Here is a 19,485-nt window from a genome sequence, read left to right on the forward strand (position 1 = left end):
TCTACTGATCTATATATCCCTTGCCAGCACCACTCTGTTTTAATTACTAGAGCTTTATAATAAGCCTTGATATCTGGTGGGACACATCCCCCATCTTGTTCTTTAAACTTACTACAGCTATCTTTTGCCCTTTGCTATTCCAGATGATTTCTGGATTTGCTTTTAAAGTTCCATGGGTGGGGGGAGGGGAGCATTGGGATTTAAGTTGGAATCATATTTAATTTATTGATGAGTTTTGGGGAGAATTGATATTTATATAGTATTAAGTATTCTTGTCCCTAAATGGTGTATCTCCCCATTAATTCTGTTCTTTTCATCTGATGAACTTTTGGAAAGGTTTCTATTTTCTCACTTTTCATTTTTGGCTATAATGTGAAAATAGTAATTCCGGAGTCTTTATCTTTATAGCTGTTTTTTTTTTTTCATCACTAAAACTAAGAGCATGTTGTCTAACAGTTCTAAAGTGATAACAAATCAGGATTGATTAAAAATGAATGTCTGATTCATTAAAATTCTTTTCAACCTTTATAATTTGGGCTTTGATATCTTAAAGGAAAGTAAAAGGAAATATAAATGGTGTTGAAATTACCAATACTACTCCCACAAAAGCTATTTATCAGCCGTCCCAGTATGGACTATGCTGCCCTCTGTGTAATGAGGCCAAATGAATCACTGTAGTCAAAGTCAGGGAATCTGGCACTTTTTAAATGAGTCTTTTAAATTTGATGTGACTCATATGTATGTTTTCTTTGAAAAGAATCATCTTTAGGGACAATTAAATACATGCATTGTTTGAGCAAACTCGAGTTTGTAGAGCGTACATTTATTTGTAACAGAACAGAATGGCAGTGGGCGTCTATGCTATAGATGATATTCTCGTGGTATTTGCTGCCATCCACTCTCCTTTCTAAATTTGGTGTTACAGATTCAACTTCTGTTTTTAAAAAGGGAAGTTACATATAGCTCATTCACACTATTATTTTCTCCTTAAAAGCCAGTTTCTCTGATAATTGCCCATTTAAGGAGTTTCATATACCTCAAACAAGAGTTCTCTAAGAAAGCAGTTTTGAAACAAATATTACTCAGCAAGATAAAAAATCTTTTGTTCAATATTTAGAGCATGTTTAGGAAAACAATTGACTAGTTACACAAGTGTATCTAATACAGCATTGGTGTTTATCTGAGATGTTTGCCTTAGTTTCTTCCTACTTGACTTTCACTCTGCATTTCTGAAATTTTAAATATAGAAATTTTTTAATTTAAAAACACGTTATTTTCAATTTAAAGCAAGTATTATTGGACAGTTGGATAATTTTGAAAAAGTCTTGTTTATTCTGGCAACAAGTCTTTAAAGAACAGTTCTGCGTTGGTGACTAAAAGAAAAGATAAAGTCTTACCTAAGTGTTCCGTCTCCTCCGAAAACCAATAAAAATTCACAGTGGCAAAGAGCTGATTCATTTTTTGTTGTATGCGCTGTTTCCATTTAAACTGTGTTCTCTGTCCACATGTTTATTTTTAATGATACTTCATAGCCTGAACTTAGAGGTATTTCCTGGGCATCTATACACACTAAAGCTTTGACTTTTTTTAACTCCTCAAAGTAGAATTTCTATAGCTGAGACTTCAAAAAGTGGTTTAAATACGTTATTTACGTTCCCGACATCACCATACTTCTCTGAAATGACCTCTTTACTCACAGGTGATTTAAAGGTACACAATCTTAGATCGTTTCTGCAATAGATATGAGAATGTATATCACAGAAAATAGGGCGTGAAGTTGGTTTTATATTCTTCTAAACTCCTCCGTGAAGGCAGTCCCCATTGTAGTCACCTTTTCATAGACTCTGAGTTCTGGGAAGGGGCTACAGAAACCCTTGAGCCCTAGTGCCTCATGTTGTGGGGTGTGGGTGCAGGCCCCATGATGTCAAGGCCCTGATTCAGCTTCACTGCTGACTGGCTGAGGAACTAGACCCGAGATCTTCTGACCAACCACCTGTGTTCTTTTCACCGGAACCAGTGCTTATCCTAAATCTGTGACATAGCAGATTAAGAAACTAAAAAGTCAATGATTAATCATAGCTAAGAGATTTATTTGTACAAGATCTTCAGACTCCTATTCCAGGACTCTTCCTCTCACCAAGCTGGTTGCCAGGGACAAGGATGGTCTGGAGGCTGCATGATTTCTAACATTCATTGAAGTTTTCTAGGGAAGCCCGGAGTGCTGAGTACCTTGAGAAGAGTGTGAACTGCTCAAGAAGGGAGAATGGTTTATAGACAGGAAGTACAGGGTCAACCTGCAGAGGCCACCAGGAGAGTAGTGCCGTGTGGGGAACTGGGGACAAGGAGAGAGGTTTCTGAGAAGCACCCACCAAGTCTTGGCGGAGTGGCATCTGGCAGGAAGGGAGCACTGGAGTTGTCACCAGGCAAGGCCTTCGCTTTCCAGCTGAGGGAGGATGAAAGCAAGAGCTGGAGTCTCTAAGGAGGGCCGCTCGGAAGTGGACCTCACCATTTATCTGAGGATTTTACCGGAAAATAGTGGCAAATGAAGTAGGGAGGAAGCTCTTGCTCAGCAGATGCCGTCTCCTCTAGAAATGGTTCGAAGGGACTAATCAAAAATGCCAGAAAAAAGAAAATGGTTTTAAGAGCATTTTCTTCCAATATTATCATTAAGATTTTGTTCCAAATTACCATTTAAATACTATCAGATTTTTAAGAGAGAAAAAGGCGTGTATTGCTAACAGAAAAATGACCCTCTCCCAGAACTTAAGGGGCAGTCATTGCAAACCAGTCCAATAACAATGAGGGAAGCTTTGCAAGAGCAGCCCTTCACCGGAGTTGAAGCTCTCTTCCTGTGAAGCGTGACTTCAGGGAGAGGCAGGAAAAAACCTGACACAAGTAGGGCGAAGAGATGGAGAAGAATTTGCAGTAGTAGAGAAGTTAACTGGCTCCTTTGGTACCGTGAAGTTTTAACTTGCTAGTGGCTGAAAAGTACTGAACCTGTCCGTGCCATCTTTGTGAGAGTGTTTAGTTTAACAAATCATCGTATCCTGTATCAACTCTTTGATAATCAGTTAGGTGATGTGGGACTTCCAGACTTTATTTTGAAGATTTATTAATAGATTTCAGTGATCAGTGAATGGGAAGTCCACATTCAGTTAGGATCTCTGTATTTTCCATGAAAAGATTATTTAGCCCAGCTGGCTGTATATAATGTGTTTAATAACTGAAACGTTTATTGAGGGGGTAGGGGCATAAGACCAATATTTCCAAGGTATATAGATGGATGCTTATTACCAGTATTTCACGTGGAACTTGAAAGGTAAAATGTAATAAAGGAGAAAGAATGAGCTTGAAAACTGTCGCAAAGTCTTTCTCAGTTTATGTAGGCAGCTTGTCCTTGTGTCAATTCTTTGGTGCATGCTAATTAAGTGCTAAAAGTGGCCTTCAGTTAGTGCAGTAGTCTAGTTGTTTGCAAGATGTGAGGGCACAGAAACTTTCAAGAGAAGCAGTGAAGTGCAAACTAGTACCCAGAACTACAAAGCAATGTTGAGAAGTACCTCTCTGAAATTAAACTCATGAGTATTTTTAAAAATTACCATCACAGTTCTATACTTCCAAAAGCAATATTTCTTTTTTCCCTAAACAGATATGTTCCTGATAGTTAAATGTGGATGACTGGCCTAATTTCTTGTATGTGAAAGTGAGAGGGAGAAGCTCTAAACTCTAAATCCTGAGGGTAGGATTATTTTAAATGGACTTTTAAATGTTCCAGAGAGTGAAAGTGTGAAAACCACACTTATGTGTTCACTAAGCACTTCTTGTTCATTTGCTAGGAATAAACTATATATATATATATATATATATATATATATATATATATATATATATATATATTTCATTTGCTACGAATAAACTATATATATATGTGTGTGTATATATATGTATGTATATATGTGTGTATATATATATATATATATACATATATATATATATATACACACACACACATACTTTTTTTTTTTTTAAATCATGCATACTGAAGGGAGTTGACTTCAAAAGCTCAAGGAGGGCCTTTCCTTAGCTTCATGGTGTTGGATTCCCAGGACCAGGCAGAAATTGCTCTGCTGGCCTGTGGGGGACTTGGCCCCAGGGGAGTGGGCCATGAACCACCTGGTGTGGGACTACATCAGCAGCTGTTGAAGCTGCCACTTCGTCCTTTGACTTCTTGGTACAAGATGCCAGAATTTAGCAGTGGGGGAAGTGGGACTTATATATAACATGTGCACTGATAAGACATTTACCTTCAAAAGTGTGGAAAGGTGAAAACCATTTTCCCCCAGAATTTAGATTGCTTTCCTAAGAACTCAAACCTTTACTGAGCACACACAGAATACGTACTTTAGCAGAATCAAGCGTCCACTCTGAAGACTTAAAAATTGTCACTTTGATCTTAGTTCTTTTGGTAATTCATTTGCTAGAAAATATCCAAGCGTCACAAAAATTGTGCAAGTCTAACTTGCTGCTCACTTCAATTCATGAATAACAGTTTCAATTTATTTTAAATTCAACAGAGCCTCTGGCCTCTGCTACAGAGATATCACAGGAGGAGATTACTGCAGCTTCTATTTCAATGGCTTCTCCTTAAACTGAGTGCTGAAAGTGTAAGCGAGTGGGTTGTTAGGAAACTGTTGGTAGTGTCCTCTCTGAAAGGCAGAACTCTAGAAATGAAAAATATCTTGGCTTCATGGCAAAATGTTTGAATATTATGCCACCCAGGCACAAACTGAACAGGACTTGCTGAGGGCCCTGAGCACTACTTCCACGATGTGTAATTTGGAATGCCACTGTAATGAAACTTTCCAAAGATATCCACAAATAATTAGCTTTTGGCATTGGTTATGCTTAAAGAAAAATCTGTGTAAGCTTTTAATTATACTGAGGGGCCAGTAAAAACCTTTTTCATTCCCTTGAAAGATAAAACAAGAAACATTGTTCCGTCTACCAACATTTTAGCCAAGGTTTAATTTCAATAATATCATCGATTTGATTGATAACAAATCATTACTGAACAGTTCCAATAGGTCTAAACTTGTCTTGATGTTAACGACTTATAATCACCTTTATGTTAGGTCTTAAAGCTTTATTATCCTTAAATATAACTAGTATAGTGGACCATTAAGCTCCAAAGAGATCTGAGACGATATTGATTGGGGTGGCAGCCAAAGTTTTAAGGTGCCTGAATTACTTTTTGTAACATCTTTACACTGAACGCGCATGTAATTTTTAAAATAATCATTAATTTTCCAGGGGAGCTCTCCTTTCCTAGGGCTTTTAAATTCGCATCATACACACAATCTCTCCCAACTAGTATAAATTTCCCTGCTAAATGTAAGTAGTTCAAGGCAGAAGCTTTCTTAAGGAGAGAGAAAAGGCTGTCAATGTGAAACTGCGCCTCGGTATCCCCTGCGTATCCAAGCCTGGCTTGCCTACCTGCGTGGGCTCTGCCAGGGTAGGCGGCCGGCTGCCGGGTCTGCACCACGGCCGTGGCCTGCCACGAAGGATGCAACTCGGTTCCGTCCTGTTCCGAAGGTACTCTTGACTTGGTGACCCATTTCAAGTGTTGGGCTGAGGCCACTGCACGCAAAGGGAATTTTCTGTCCCCAGCTCCAGCTGGAGCCCCCACCCATCCTGTCATTCGGACGTCTCTGCGGGCCACTCGTGCGTCCTGAGACTGGGGCATCGGAGAGGGTCTCAGCTGCGGGTGCGCCGCCCCCGCCCTCCCGGAACGCCTGTCTCGAAAGCCCCGCTGGCAGCGTGGACGCCGCGCCTTGGGGTCTGATTTTCTCTCCCCCCATTTCCCCCCGGGACCCTGCCTGCCCGGCTAACCGGCCCCAAGTTGCAGAATAGCTCAGATGCTTGTCATATTTGCGGTCGCGCGACTCAGCGGGCTGTGCGCGCGCGGCTCTCGCCGCCGCCTTTGTCACTAGCGGCTCCGTCATTTGCATGAGTGGTGTGAGGGGATTCTTGGTGGTTAGTTGTGGTCCCCTGGCCGGAGTGTCTCTTTTCTTCTCCCCTGCTCCTTAAGCCTTCCCTTAAGAGAAAATCAAGGGCGCGCCGGCTGGGAAGGGAGCCGTGGGCGGCGCTGCCACCCGGCGTCTCGCGTGCTCCGCCTGCCCCTTCCTGCTCCTGGGGCGGCCGGGGCCCCGCTAGGCATTTATCGCGCCTCCCGGGACCTCCGGGGGAGGGGGGCGGGGCCCGGCAAGGGGCGGGGCCTTGTGGCCGAGGGGCGGGGCGGGCCGAGGGGCGGGGCCTGCTGAGCCCAGGGCCCGGAGCTCGCGGGAGGCTCGCTGGCCGCACGTCACTCCTGCACAGCGAGTGCTGGAGCACTAGCTGCCGCTAGCTCGGTCAGGGCGCCCCCTCCGCCCGCCTCCCGCTTCCTCCTCCGCTGCCTGCCGCCGCCGCCTCCTCCTCCTCCACCATTGTATAATGCTCCGAGCGCGCAGGCAGAGGACGGCGGAGTCTTAGCTTCGGTCTCGCCTCCAGCCCGCTCCTCGGAGCCACCCTCGGGCCCCCGGAGCGGGGGATTCCGCATGGAGCGGGAGTAGCTTGAGGAGTGGGCAGAAACCCCTCCTGATGTGTTAGTTCCCAGGTGGAGCTGCATGTGGTAAGTTCTCCCGGCGCCGGGTTGGAGGGGATTCTTGGATGCGCTGGGCTCCCGGTGGGTGGGGGCGGCGTTGGGACCTCGCCAGGGCCGGCTGAGCCGGGAGGGCGGAGGAGGGGCCCGGGCGGCCGCGGGGGTCGCGGGCGCCTCGGCGAGAGGGACCTGGGCTGGAGCAGGTACCGGGAGGAGCGCTCCCTCCGGCTGCTTCCCGGCCCCGCTCCCTTGGACCCCCGGGCCAGCGCCGGGGACCCCCAGCGTTCGCGGGCAGATCTGCTGGGGGAAGGGCAGGGGACGGGCAGTCACGGACCGGGGTCAGGAGGGGGTCGGGAGCTAACCAGAGCCCAGCGGCGGGGCGGAGGGAGCTTGGAGCTGTCGCTTTTACAGCTGGGATATGTGTGCGTGTTGTGGCGGTTGTGTTGTTGTGAACGTGCGAGACTTTTTTTTTTTTTAAGGCTCGTATTGCTGGCGCGAAGGCTGCTTCACTTTTGAGTTCTGTGGCCGGGTTTGCATCCAACTTGCTTTAGTGTGTTTCTGTTAGTTTCCCTGTGTTTTAGCTTAAAAACATACCTCTCCACCCTCTTTTCGCCCGTGCCCAAGTGAATTGATTTTGAATGTGTATGTATGTTAAACTTGATGTCTCATTGGTTTTTAAGTTAGAAATCTACAAGTCATCTTGGTCGTGACCGCCTATGACTGAAAGGGAGGGGGCTGAGGGGAGCCAGCTGTCCCAAGCCCTGGACTTTGTACCATTAAGACAGGGTGCCGTCAGAGGGCCACTGCATCGAGAGAAAGATCATAAATTGTTTTTTTTCCCCCTTGGCCACGAGTTACCTTACTTTTAGCAGAAGTAATAGTAATAGATTGAGATAGGAGTAGAGTTCTGTGTTTATCCTTAAATTTCTCAAAAAGATTAGATATAATTTGTTTTAGAATAACTTTTTGCTTTCAAGCTGGTTAATTTCAGGATGTTTCAGGAGGTGGAAAGTAAGTTTTTACAGGCACTGAGTGGGGAAGGACATTCAGCAGGGTGAGACATCCAGCTTCAAACTATACCAGTTTTAATTGTAATCAAGTTGGGCAGCCTCATTTGGTCTTAAGGAAGACAGTATATGTTTTCAAGCTTTGTTCATGAAATATACTGTTTGATTTCCCAATATATGTTAAGAAATGTCCATAATGTGTGTAAAGAGCCTAGAAGTTGTAGTAGCCAATAGGATCCCTGAGGCCTTAAGTGTTCAAAGTAGCCTTTTATAATTAGGGACTAGTCTCTGACAAGAGTGAAGTGGGCTCTTGGCTCCACTCAACCCCTGGAGGACAGTCCACCTGATTGCCTCTGGGTTGTTTTGCTGATGAGGGGGGGGGATAGTTGTTCAGCTACTCAAAAGGCGTGTCTCACCCCTAGAACTCCTCCCAGTCCTCCCCCTTTTTATAGCAGTCTATTCTGATTTGAGTGTAGTAGGGTGTGCTCTGAGGATGAAAATACCCATCCTAAGATCCCAGCTTCTGGCACGAGCAAGAAGAGCTTGTTCATGCATCTCCGCTTTCCTGTTCATTTTAGCAGTTTCTTCGTGGAAAAACAACAAAAAGAGAGATAAACGTTAGAAATTTTCCTTTAGCTTTATTGATTTACTTAGAAATATCATATGTTAATGTAAAGTTGTCTATGTTGTTCATCAGGTTTGGAACCCTTTAAAATAATTTTTATTTCTTTCCTCCCCCCTAACTAAAATGTGCTTAACCATGTTGCTGTCAGGTGAGAAATCTTATGAAATGGATTTGACAGCCTTTCTTTTTTTTAAACATTCAGCTCTGTTCCTGGCGTTATTACAATAGGTGGGAGAGAAGACTCACATTTTATAATACCAACCAAGTGTACGACACGAAGTGTCCTAGGGAACAGTTTTATTGTCAGACGAGTGTCACAGCTTCTTAGGTAACAGCTGCTCCGGCCTGTTTCCCTTAAAAAAATTAGAAAGGGATATTAACTCAGATTTAGAAAACCTTTAGACTTCTATTTGCTGAATTGTCCCCTTGAAAGCTTTTTTATTTAATTGAGAAGCTGAAATATAAATTTTACCCAGTTGCCATGCACTGAATTATTAATAATGAGATAGTTAGTGTATATTTTGATATTTTAAAACTCACTCAAATTTGTGTAGCAGCTGATAGCTTTTGGCATATGCTATTTTAAACAGTGTTCCAATGACAGAATAAAAGTTACAACGCTACTTAGAAAGGCGCACACACACAAAGCAGATAAAAAACATATAAGGGGAGGTTGAAGATATATACATATATACAGACATACAAATACATGAAGATTTTTTTCTGTCAAAAGTTAAACTGACAGAAAATAATAAATAAAAATAAAAGCATACTTCAAATTATCAGTAGCAAATTGTACTAAAAGTTTGCCCTTGGTCAAAATATTTTACACTTTAGCTATTAAGAAAGATAAAAGTTACAACAGAAACCCTTAGAGGTTTCTTTTGCTGTGGTTCCTTGTTAGAGGACACTAGTAAAAGCATGCAGCTTTATTTTATATTTTGTTTATATCAAAAAAAAAAACAAGACGACTTTGTCAATATTACAACAGAGATTTTTAAAATGTATAGATAAATATGGTATTTAGGAGTGTGAACTTTAATTCACTTGTAGAATTTTTTTAGATTTTGTTGCTATAGAAATTTCATCCTTACTGTTACGGCCTATCCTATAGGAGATAGCTGTAGTTGCAGTAGTTTCTTGCCAAAGGAGAGAGGGAGAGGGGGCAGAGAGACAAGAGAGAGGTGTCTCTGATTGCTGAGTGCAAAGATCAGGTGTATGCTCAAGGCACCAGAGGGCAAGCTCCAATTTTAAGTGAAAATGGCCTCGAAATAAGGGTAACACCTACTTTCATAGGTCTTTCCATTAATCAACACTGACCAGCAGAACACGAACATCAAAAAATGCAGTGGCCACTGCATATGCACAGATCATATATTTTCTACTGACTGTTAATAATTATTCCTTAAACAATTGACCGAAACCCCCAAGCTAGGACTCCTGCTTAAGAAATGTGTGGATATTTAATTTAGTTTCAGTATTCTTGAAGGAAAGAGCAACTAACCAAAGTTAGCGTATCTTTTAAACAAAATTATTGTCTCCAGTGGCCAGTGCGGTTGGTGTTAAAGGCAAACTTGTGCCCTCCGTGCAGATGCTGGGAAACCCTGTGAGCAGCGCTGTCCCCTGGAGCGCCCGTCACTCATTGTGTGGAGCGGTGTCTTTCTCCATGAGCACTGTGTGGCAGTTCATTCTTTGTATGAATCTGTGAATGGCATATGTCAGGCCAATAAGACGACATTCCTATTCTGGGTAATAAATAGACGCCTTGTTTTTTTTTTTTTTTTTTTTTTTTCCTTGAAGATCATGAGACAAACAAAACATGCTTGGCTGTCTAAAAATTTTCTTTGAAATACAAATAAAAATTTCAAAATAAAAACATCGCAATATCTTTGAAAACATATGATTCCTAATAGGACAAAACAGATGCTTATCATTTAAACAAGCGCCACATACAGACAATGAAAACTCCCTTTTGGAAGGAAATTCTGCTGTCTTTGTGGTCTGAGGGCTCCTGAAGCTGGAAAGCCTCCTTCGTCTCCTCTCAAGATCTCCCGTCCCTCCTCTCTCAACTTAATTGGGAATCCCTGCCAGGATTCACTGAAGCAAACCCCACAATTTGATGTATCTATCTTAGCAACCTGGGAACACAGAAGCTGTATTCCGCACCAACTGCAGCTTTCAGTTCAGAATGGAGTCGGCATCTGCTCTCTTGTCTGGCCTCCTCTTACACTTGCACGCCGTGTGTCCAGAGCTGGCCCTGCCCCTGAGCAGGGACGGCAGAGGAGGGCTGAGTGTGCCCGCTCGGCGCCGCCCCGTGTGGAGTGAGCAATGCGGATGCGCGGGGTGGGGGCTGGAGGGAGGAGAGTGGAGGACAGCTCTGGAGCCGACCGTGCTGCTGCTACAGCAGGTCTGACTAGTTTTAGTTGCCCAAAGGCAGCTTTGTTTCTCTAGTAACTCCAGGTAGCAGCAAACCTCAGCTCTTAAAACGAATTCATGTCTGAATTACTATCTTTCTGTCCCTTTGCAAAAACCTGTAGCTTTGCAGAGTTGCTATTTAATTCTAAGCTTTTTTTCCTTTAAAAACCTTCATAGGTGGTTAACTGAAAGCAAGACGCTAAACCAGGCATTTTTGTGCTTCTAAGGAGTTTCATGTAGAATAGTGAAGGGGAAGGAATTCTGGCTCTTCAGGACACACACACACACACACACACACACACTCACTCAGTCGTGTTTCTAGCTGTCTGTGTGAACCTGTTGAACAAAAGTAAAAAGTATTACTTGATCATGCCATGGTAAGAAAATTAAATAATGAAGCGTTACTTGCTGCAGATCAACCTTTAGCCCCTTGCTCTGCTCTCCTGGCTGACTGCTTATCATTCCACGCCAGCCGCAGCTCCCGGGCTTCAGGCAGGCCTGCTGGAGTACCCCACCCCGGTGTTTAGAAGTGTTGAGTTAAACTCAGGGAATCTGAAAGTCCCAAGGTCATCTCTGCACCAGAACAGGTTTGCATAAAATTCTAGCCACACCAATGAGATAACGAGGTGGTGACTGTTTTAATCTGATCCTCCCTTAGTGGTTACCCATTTTACAATAATACATGATACAGATTTGCTTTTCAGATTTCTTTCCTTTTTTGAGGAGGGAATCTCCATGTATGTGTGTACTTCTCTGTCTTCTCTGCTGTCGTAGAAAACCCACCTGGCAGAGGAATTTGAGCACAGTGCGTGGTCTGTAGCTGATGAAGAAATTTTTGCGCTGCCTCTGTGCTTGTCACAAACCTGGTGATGGTCTTTTCTGAACAGTTTTTTAAACAGACTGCTTTTTAAAATATTTTTATTATGGCCGGAAATATAAAATAAAATAGATTTTACCTGGTGTTGGTTGTTAGCTGTCTAACAGTAAGTAGTTGGTTAACAAATTCAAAGCGTGGATTCCTCAAGTGGCACCTGCCTTCTTGCTTCTGAAGCCCCTAAAGATAGGCAGGATGTTCAGGGGTGGCAGTGGGGTGGGTGGGAGGCAGGTCTCCTTAAAGGTCCTTGAAGATCATAGAAGTTCAAGTTCTGACAGGTAGTTTCCTTAGAAAATAAATATTTATTACATTCAGTGTGGTGCTCTGATTAATTTTATTGTATTTGACTAAATGACTTTGTGTAAATAAAGTTCTGTGGGTCATTAATTATCAATACCCAGAAGTCCTTGGGAAGAAATACCTGTTATCTCAAAATAGCCCCAAAGTCATTTTTTTTTTAAGATTTATTTTTTATTGATTGATTGATTGATTGCTATGTTGGGTCTTCGTTTCTGTGCTAGGGCTTTCTCTAGTTGCGGCAAGCGGGGGCCACTCTTCATCGAGGTGCGCGGGCCTCTCACTATCGTGGCCTCTCTTGTTGCGGAGCACAGGCTCCAGACGCGCAGGCTCAGTAGTTGTGGCTCACGGGCCTAGTTGCACCACGGCATGTGGGATCTTCCCAGACCAGGGCTCGAACCCGTGTCCCCTGCATTGGCAGGCAGATTCTCAACCACTGCGCCACCAGGGAAGCCCAAGTAATTATTTTTAAAAATGAATGGCTGCCATCTTTACTAAGTATCATTCACTGCCCTCAAGCATAGTTTGTATCCTCATTTCCGTTTTCTACTTTGTGAATTATTCAAGTATATGATATAAAGTTTAAATTGTCTTTGTAAAACCTTATCAGGAGCCTGCCTAATTCTTAGAATTAACTGAAGTAAACATTCTGAATATGTATGCTGCTTATATGAAACAGATATTTACATAGTAGGATAGTTATCTCCTCCCCTTTACGCATCTCTAAGTATATGTCTTTTATCATGTACCTAAAATTTTTATACCCATGTGTCCTATTGTAAAAATGTGATCGTTTTCTTTTAAGGAACCCAGATTTAGACCATACAGTACAGTGTTTAGATTTACTCAGTGAGTAAATAAGTAAATAAAGAATATTTATCTGGTTTTCTTCTTTAGATTGCATGTGGAAGTTAAAAGATGAAATATGTTCTGTATTTGTGAGGAATATAAAGCATGTCTTCTTTTAAGTGATTTTTCAATTTGAAAACAAAGAAGATTAAAAACTAATAATAACCTGTAAGAAACACTTTCATAAAAACACTTCCCGATGTAGCATACTTAGTTTTTGTTAGTTTTATTCAGTGGCAAGTTAGTTGGCTAACAAAACCTAGACGGTAATCTTTTGTTTTAATTAAGATGCAATTTTATTTTTCACAGATTTGTTCTAGCAAATTATATTTACCTGTTTTAGTGTGACTGTTTTATGTATCTGAAAGCGCTCTGTAAAACAACAGCAACAAAAAACCAAAACACTGCCACATACTTTTGGCAAAGCATTTGTTTCTACCCTAAGCTTTCTCCCCCTGACCTTGTTTATTAAGGGTCTCTAGTGTGAGGGGAAAAACAAGGTATCTTTGGGGAAAAGATGGTTCAGGAGGGTTGACACCAGAATCCCGTCCAAGCAATTATAAGTACTGGAGAAAAAAATATTTTCATTATGCATGGGAATGGGGGTGGGGTGAGGCTGGCTAGCCTTTACTGGCACATCATCTTAAGGGAAAGAAATTAAAATCTAAGAATTCCTTCCCTTAATGATAACGAGGCTTTAGATTCAGCATGCTAAAGATGTGTTCCTGACACCAAACTAGTGTGGTAATAGCGTCATAATTTTAATGACTACAATAATATTTATAAATATAACATTATAATAGTTCATGTTTGCCAAGTTTCATATGGAAGGATTGGTGGTAATAGTTCGTGTCTTATGAACACTATTATTGAACATACAATATCATAGAACTTCACCTTGTAATTGGAATAGGAAGAATTCCAGCAAGTTATACAATCAACTTGCTTCATTATCTCTTTAAGGTTACCTGAGTTACATTTTACGATTAAATGGCTCCTCCCCAATATTCTTTACGAAGTTTTCCCAAATAACTGCCTGAAGCCATTTCTGTTCAGTGTGGAGGTAATTTCCTGTTGTTAAGAAGCAATAGGATTATTGAAGGCTTTTCTATCCTAGTAAAATTCCTACTGCTAACCTTGAGACTCTCTGTGTGGTTGGGAGATCACCTTAGGACGCCCCCACTGGAAATTCTGAACTGCTGGCTTCTCTCAGTCCACATCTTATCACTCGGGTTGTATGTTTGTTGTTGTGTGTTTGTTCTCACTTCAGGAGTCCTCCATGGATCTTTTTAACCATGGTTTTTGAAACATCAGTGTTACTTATATACAGACAAGAACCTTTTTTACATGTAGTATTTCCAGATTCTGAACCATAGCATAAAATAATTTAGTTTGGTCTTTGCAGGGCTCTTGGCTTGCTTAGCAGTGTCCTATGGAGACCTGAATTTGGGAACAATCTTGGAAATGTGTATACTTTGAGAGATCTCTAGTTAGAAATTGCAGTGAATAACCAGACTTCAGGCGTGCCTGTTGCTCTGCTGCGCCCCCTCGTGGTTAGATGTGATATGCTCTTTCAAAGCTTAAGAGGAGTCTCCACTTGTGCTGGGCGTGCTTGTTTACATAGAGCATTTATAGCTTTCTTCTATGTAAAATAACCTATCAAGTTAATATAATAGTTCTCGCTAAGGGTGTAAATAGTTTATTGTGCTTATTTGATTTTTTAATTTGTAGAATTTTAAAAATATGTATTGGTGTTGTGTGTGTGTGTGTTTTACCTTTTTCTTATGGAAAATTCCCAACACACTCAAAAGTAAAGAGAAGAGTACAATGCATCCCTTGTGCTTATCACCCGGCTTCAACAGTTATCAACATTTTGTCAGTTTTGTTTCATCTTCACGGCCGTTTTCTTCTAGAACATTTTAAAGCAAATTCCAGGCATCGTATCATGTTGTTTTTGTTAAACTTCAGTTTAGAAACTGTATAATTCGGCTCAATCTTTTACTTTAGGTGTGCAGTGCTTTTAGCCAGAATTGTTAGGTAAAATAAGAGAACTGTTGGCATTCTTAGTATCTTTGGAAGAGGTGACTGGTGTCCCTAGCTTCCTAAGTGTTAGGTTTAAAACCTAAAATTCCCAGCTGGCGGAGGAACCAGTAAGACAGGATATTAGAAACATTTTCTAGTACTTAACAGTTACATTCTAAAAAGCCCATGTTTCTTTCCAGATGTTTATTAACAAGGCCGTAATTTATTCCAAAGAAATATTCACTTGAAACACTCTCTCCCAGAATTTGCCTACTAAATGAAGTTAGTTGTCAACATTTTTAAACGTCCTTTTCTTTTTCCGAGAGAAAATATGATGTTTGACAAACCAGCAGCGTCAGAAACCGTCTTCAATTCAATAGAAGTGTGTAAAAATCCTGAGAGGGAAAGCTAGAGTTTCTTAAAATGTAGACTTGAGGAAGACATCCCCAAGCAGTAAAAGTTGTTGTTTTAATTGACTTCGAGGTTGCCTTCCTGGCTTAATTTCTGTTTGTCTCCCAGGCTTTAAGACGCTGTCAAGAAAGCAAGGAGGATTGTTCGCGGCGGTCCGGGTCCAAGTGCAGAGCCTGATCGCGGCTACGCGGCCGTGCAGTGCCTGCGGCCGAGCCCGAGTCCCCCGCGCCGCCCGGAGAGCCCGGGGAGGCGCCGCGGCAAACAGTGGTGTCGGGTTACAGCTTCGGAGCCGCGCCGAGCGCGCCTAACTGGCTTGATCTAGTGACTGGCTTCATAATTACATTGCTGATTTGTTAGGGAAGGCTTTGTCTTACTTACCAATTAGCATGGATGTTACTGCAGGGACCTCATCCTGGATGAGCTTGGGTTTAAAAAAAAAAAAAAAAAAAAGCTTCCCCGTTCCGGGCAGCTTTAGGTGTTCAGTTACTCACCCTTGTCTTCTGGGAGTCCTCACCCTGTCTGTAAACACGCAGAGGCTTTCTCCCTGTTGGAATTTTTTTGTTTGTTTATTTTATTTTATTTATCTTTGGCTGCGTTGGGTCTTCGTTGCTGTAGTTGCGGCGAGTGGAGGCTACTCTTGGTTGCGGTGCGTGTGCTTCTCATTGCGGTGGCTTCTCTTGTTGCGGAGCACGGGCTCTAGGCGCGCGGGCTTCAGTACTTGTGGCACACGGGCTTAGTTGCTCAGTGGCATGTGGGATCTTCACGGACCAGGGCTCGAACCCGTGTCCCCCTGCATTGGCAGGCGGATTCTCAACCACTGCGCCAGCAGGGAAGCCCTCCCTTTTGGAATTTTGCCCGTGTTTCTGCCATTCCCTAAGGCCAGAGGCAATCACTTTGGGGTCTGCAGAAGTGCTGACCCACAGCGCCTCCTGGAGGCTCACCACCCCGGTTTTGGGGGAACTGCACCGGCCACAGCGCATGACACACCCCCGCTGGGAGATCCTTGCAGGCTGACCCCCCTTTCTGTCACCTCTCTCCCCGATCTGCCAGCACCACCACCTAGCATGTCCCTTCAGGGTGGCCTTTCTGTTCTCCTGGTGGGTTCTGTTGTTACTTGGGGGAGGAGGGGTGTTAAAAGCATAGGTGTTATCAGATTTCTGAGTCCTGGGTGTTTTTTTTGTTTGTTTGTTTTTTGGGGTGTTTTTTAAGGTGTAATATTTTAACAGTGTGGAAAGTTGTCTAAGCTAACCTGGCTTCTCCCCGTAGAAGGGGGATGGGGCCTCTCCTTCCTTCCTGGGAGCTGCTGTGTGACTGTCTGACAGAAGAGCCTTTTCCCAGAGTTCGCCCACAGCTGGTGGAAGGTGTCCTGGTTAGGAGCAGAGGCTCTCCATTTGGACCACCTCAGAAGCAGGATCCAGAGCGCATTGTAAGACAGGTGTATGGGGTGAGGAGAGGAGAGATGAGAAAGGTTCTGTTTCAGAAGTTGTCTCACCAGCATTTCTGGCCAGCCTCTCTTCTGCTCTTGGAAGACTGTCGCACACTCAGTACTTTTGCCAGGGGCACTCCTTTCTTCCTCCACTGCCCCCAAAAGAAACTGAAAGAATGTGTGTGTTTCCACTTACAGGACTTTGGGTTTGGTGGCTCAGGATGTCAGAGTGAGGAAATAGCCTCTGCTAGCCTGTTTGAAGACACTCGTCACATGTCTTGTCTTAGCTTCTTTTTTCTTCAAATTGGCTAGATCCATGAGGACAAGTCATCATTCTGAATCATTGGCATTACCATAAATGCCTCGCTTTTATGATTTTTAGTGTCAGCATGGGCACTTCTGGACTGCTCAGCAAGCAGTAATCACACCAGTGGCCACACAGGATGGTGTAGTTCAGGAGATTAGGGACCCTCTGGATTAGGAGCCTTTCACTTGAGAGATGTTAACTTAGTGACACAGGCATAAGTGTGCAGACCAGTGACTCATCCCAAAGCAGGCACCAGGGTCTTCACCCTGGTGAGGACGTAGAACGAGACCAGTTCTCTGGGAGCCGAGGGCCCCACTAGTAACTACCCTTCCCCGACAGCAGACACCAGGGCTGAGTTCTGCCTCGTTCACTGACTGTTGAGACAGTATGTCACTTAATCATGAAGCCTGCTACACTCAAAAGCCCTGGATTTCTAGTTGTCGCTTACTATTCCAAAAGGAAATTGGAACAAGCTTTTGAAAATGTACACAAAGTACAAACCATCCGGCCTTGAGGTGTTTTGGAGTAATGTCTTTTGGGATCTCCCCTGTCTGCCCCACCTCTGTGTGTGGACCAGCGTCCCTCCGCCTGGATGGATGAGCTGAGCTGGGAGCCATTTCCACTCCCTCCCCGGCCGCTTGCCTCCGCTCTCAGCTGCCTCTTTGATCATGTGGTCGGTCATACCTTCCCCAATCATTTCCTCCCTTCAGAAATTGGAACTAAGCTATCAATTTTGACCTTCTTTTAAATGCCTTTTGTAGCATTAATTCCCTTGGATACTGAGTAGGATGAGGTGGAGGGTTTTCCTTCTATCTGGGGTGATCACTATTTGGGGGGATGAATTGAGTTAAAGCATAATGCAGTCTTTTGCATCTTTTTTTGACCCGCAGCGAGTCAGAAAGACAGCCCTAGTGGTGCGCAGAGGAGGGTTCCCAGTTTGGGCCTCTCACAGGCCCGAGCAGTGATGCTGCCCGCAGGGGCCACACAGCCCCCTCCGTGCACCTGTCAGTCAGCGGCCACCAGGCTCTGGGCCTCTAGCAAGCACTAGTGGCCACAGAGCGCTGCAGGTTAAAGCAGTGGATTTTGTTGTTGTTAGTGGGGATGACAGAAGTGGTGGTTTGCAAAAGTAGATTTAATATTCTTCATTTAAAAATCATAACATTTATTTTGACAGTTCAAATAACATTAAAGGAGAGTGATTTAAAAAATTTTTCCAAGACATAGCTTTTAAACAATTGAAAAACATTGAGTTTAAAAGAAGTTTTTTGATTGCTTGTGGTTTTTTTTTTAATGTTTGCATTTTTTTCCCATAATGCCTTAAAAAATATAAAAGCTATGAAATGCTCCCTTTTAACACATAGGTACTATTCCAGTTTCTCTTTGGACATTGGGCATAAGGCCTCACTGCCATTCACTCTGTGATCACAGCAAGAAGAATCTAGGCCCCAGTGAGCAGGTGGGATCTGATATATCAGTCTGAGAAGCTGAGCTTTATCATTAAAATTGAGCTGAAGACATCTTAATTCTGCATGTAGTCTTTCTTTTTTAATGTCAGTTGCCATCACAGAAACGCTGCTCATTCTTTTTTTCCTTACCTGCTTAGGCACAAGTAGGGAAGCCCTTTAGACTCAAGTTTAACTGAGTAAAGATATTCTCAGGCTTACATATGAAATAGCCGGATGGGGAAAAAAGGAAGTCATAGTTCTCAAAATGAGGTCCGCAGACCAGCATCACCTGGGAACTTGATGGAAATGCACATCTTGGGCCTCCACACCAGACGGACTGAATGAGAATCTGGGATAGTGTGTGTGTGGGGGGCAGCATTCTGTGTTAACTAGCCCCCTCGGTGAGTCTGATGCTCACCCAAGTTTGAGAACTAAAGATCGAGAGAGGCATCCCTGCCCACCCGCTGTGCCTCGGGTACTGACAAATCTCCTTACCCAGGGCCTGCCCTGTACAGCTGTGCCCTCTGAGATTCGTTCAACCTTCCCCTGTGTCATACCCTCCCTCCCATGCCAAGTTTACAGTCAGAGCCAAAGACACACATCTCTGTCTTTGTTTTACAGTCCTTCTCTGGCTGTCCCACAGTGTCTTTTCTCATTCTTTCCATTTACTATTTATCCAGTGACTATTTCTGGAGCATCTTCTGTGTATCAGGGACTGCCCTAACCTGAGGACACAGAGACGAACGGAACAGTCTGAAACCCTCAGAGGGCTTACCGTCTGGGGTGGGAAACCGACATTGAGAGACAATCCTGCCTTAAACAGAAACCTCAGATCCTATCCCCAGAAGTCCCCTGGTCACCTCAGTCTGTACTCATCTCTCAGACTCCTTGCTGTGAGAGTCATTCAGAATCTGGAATTGCAGACTCCCCAATAGGTAATATCGTCTCCTGTTTCTCTGGTTCTTTCTCTTCTGAGGAATCTCCCAGTGACATGTTACTTTTGATTATCTGCCCAAGCGGATTGTAGCTTTTGAGGGCAGGGTCCTTCCTAATGAAAGCGGCACAACTGAAAGCCAGGTTTAGAATCTGGAGATTTTTATTCACTATTAAACTTCCTGGAAAACTCCGGCAGAGAAGTGTTCATTTGTATTGCTACCCTTGAGTTTTGGTCTC

At 43.3% G+C, this 19,485-nt stretch overlaps 1 protein-coding gene across 3 annotated transcripts in view; it reads left to right on the forward strand.

Moving 5' to 3' along the window:
* SERTAD2 (SERTA domain containing 2) overlaps positions 1 to 19,485 on the forward strand; it is a 114,487-nt gene that overhangs the window by 85,632 nt on the left and 9,370 nt on the right. The window contains exon 1 of one of the 3 annotated variants that reach the window (XM_036873571.1): positions 6,363 to 6,664. The exons of the other annotated variants lie outside the window; for them this stretch is intronic. The gene's annotated coding sequence lies outside the window, so the exon portion shown is untranslated. Of the gene's footprint in view, positions 1 to 6,362; positions 6,665 to 19,485 lie in introns of those variants that run through there. 3 annotated transcript variants of the gene reach the window in all.

Source organism: Balaenoptera musculus, chromosome 13, assembly GCF_009873245.2.
Source record: "Balaenoptera musculus isolate JJ_BM4_2016_0621 chromosome 13, mBalMus1.pri.v3, whole genome shotgun sequence".
Classification (NCBI taxonomy): domain Eukaryota; kingdom Metazoa; phylum Chordata; class Mammalia; order Artiodactyla; family Balaenopteridae; genus Balaenoptera; species Balaenoptera musculus.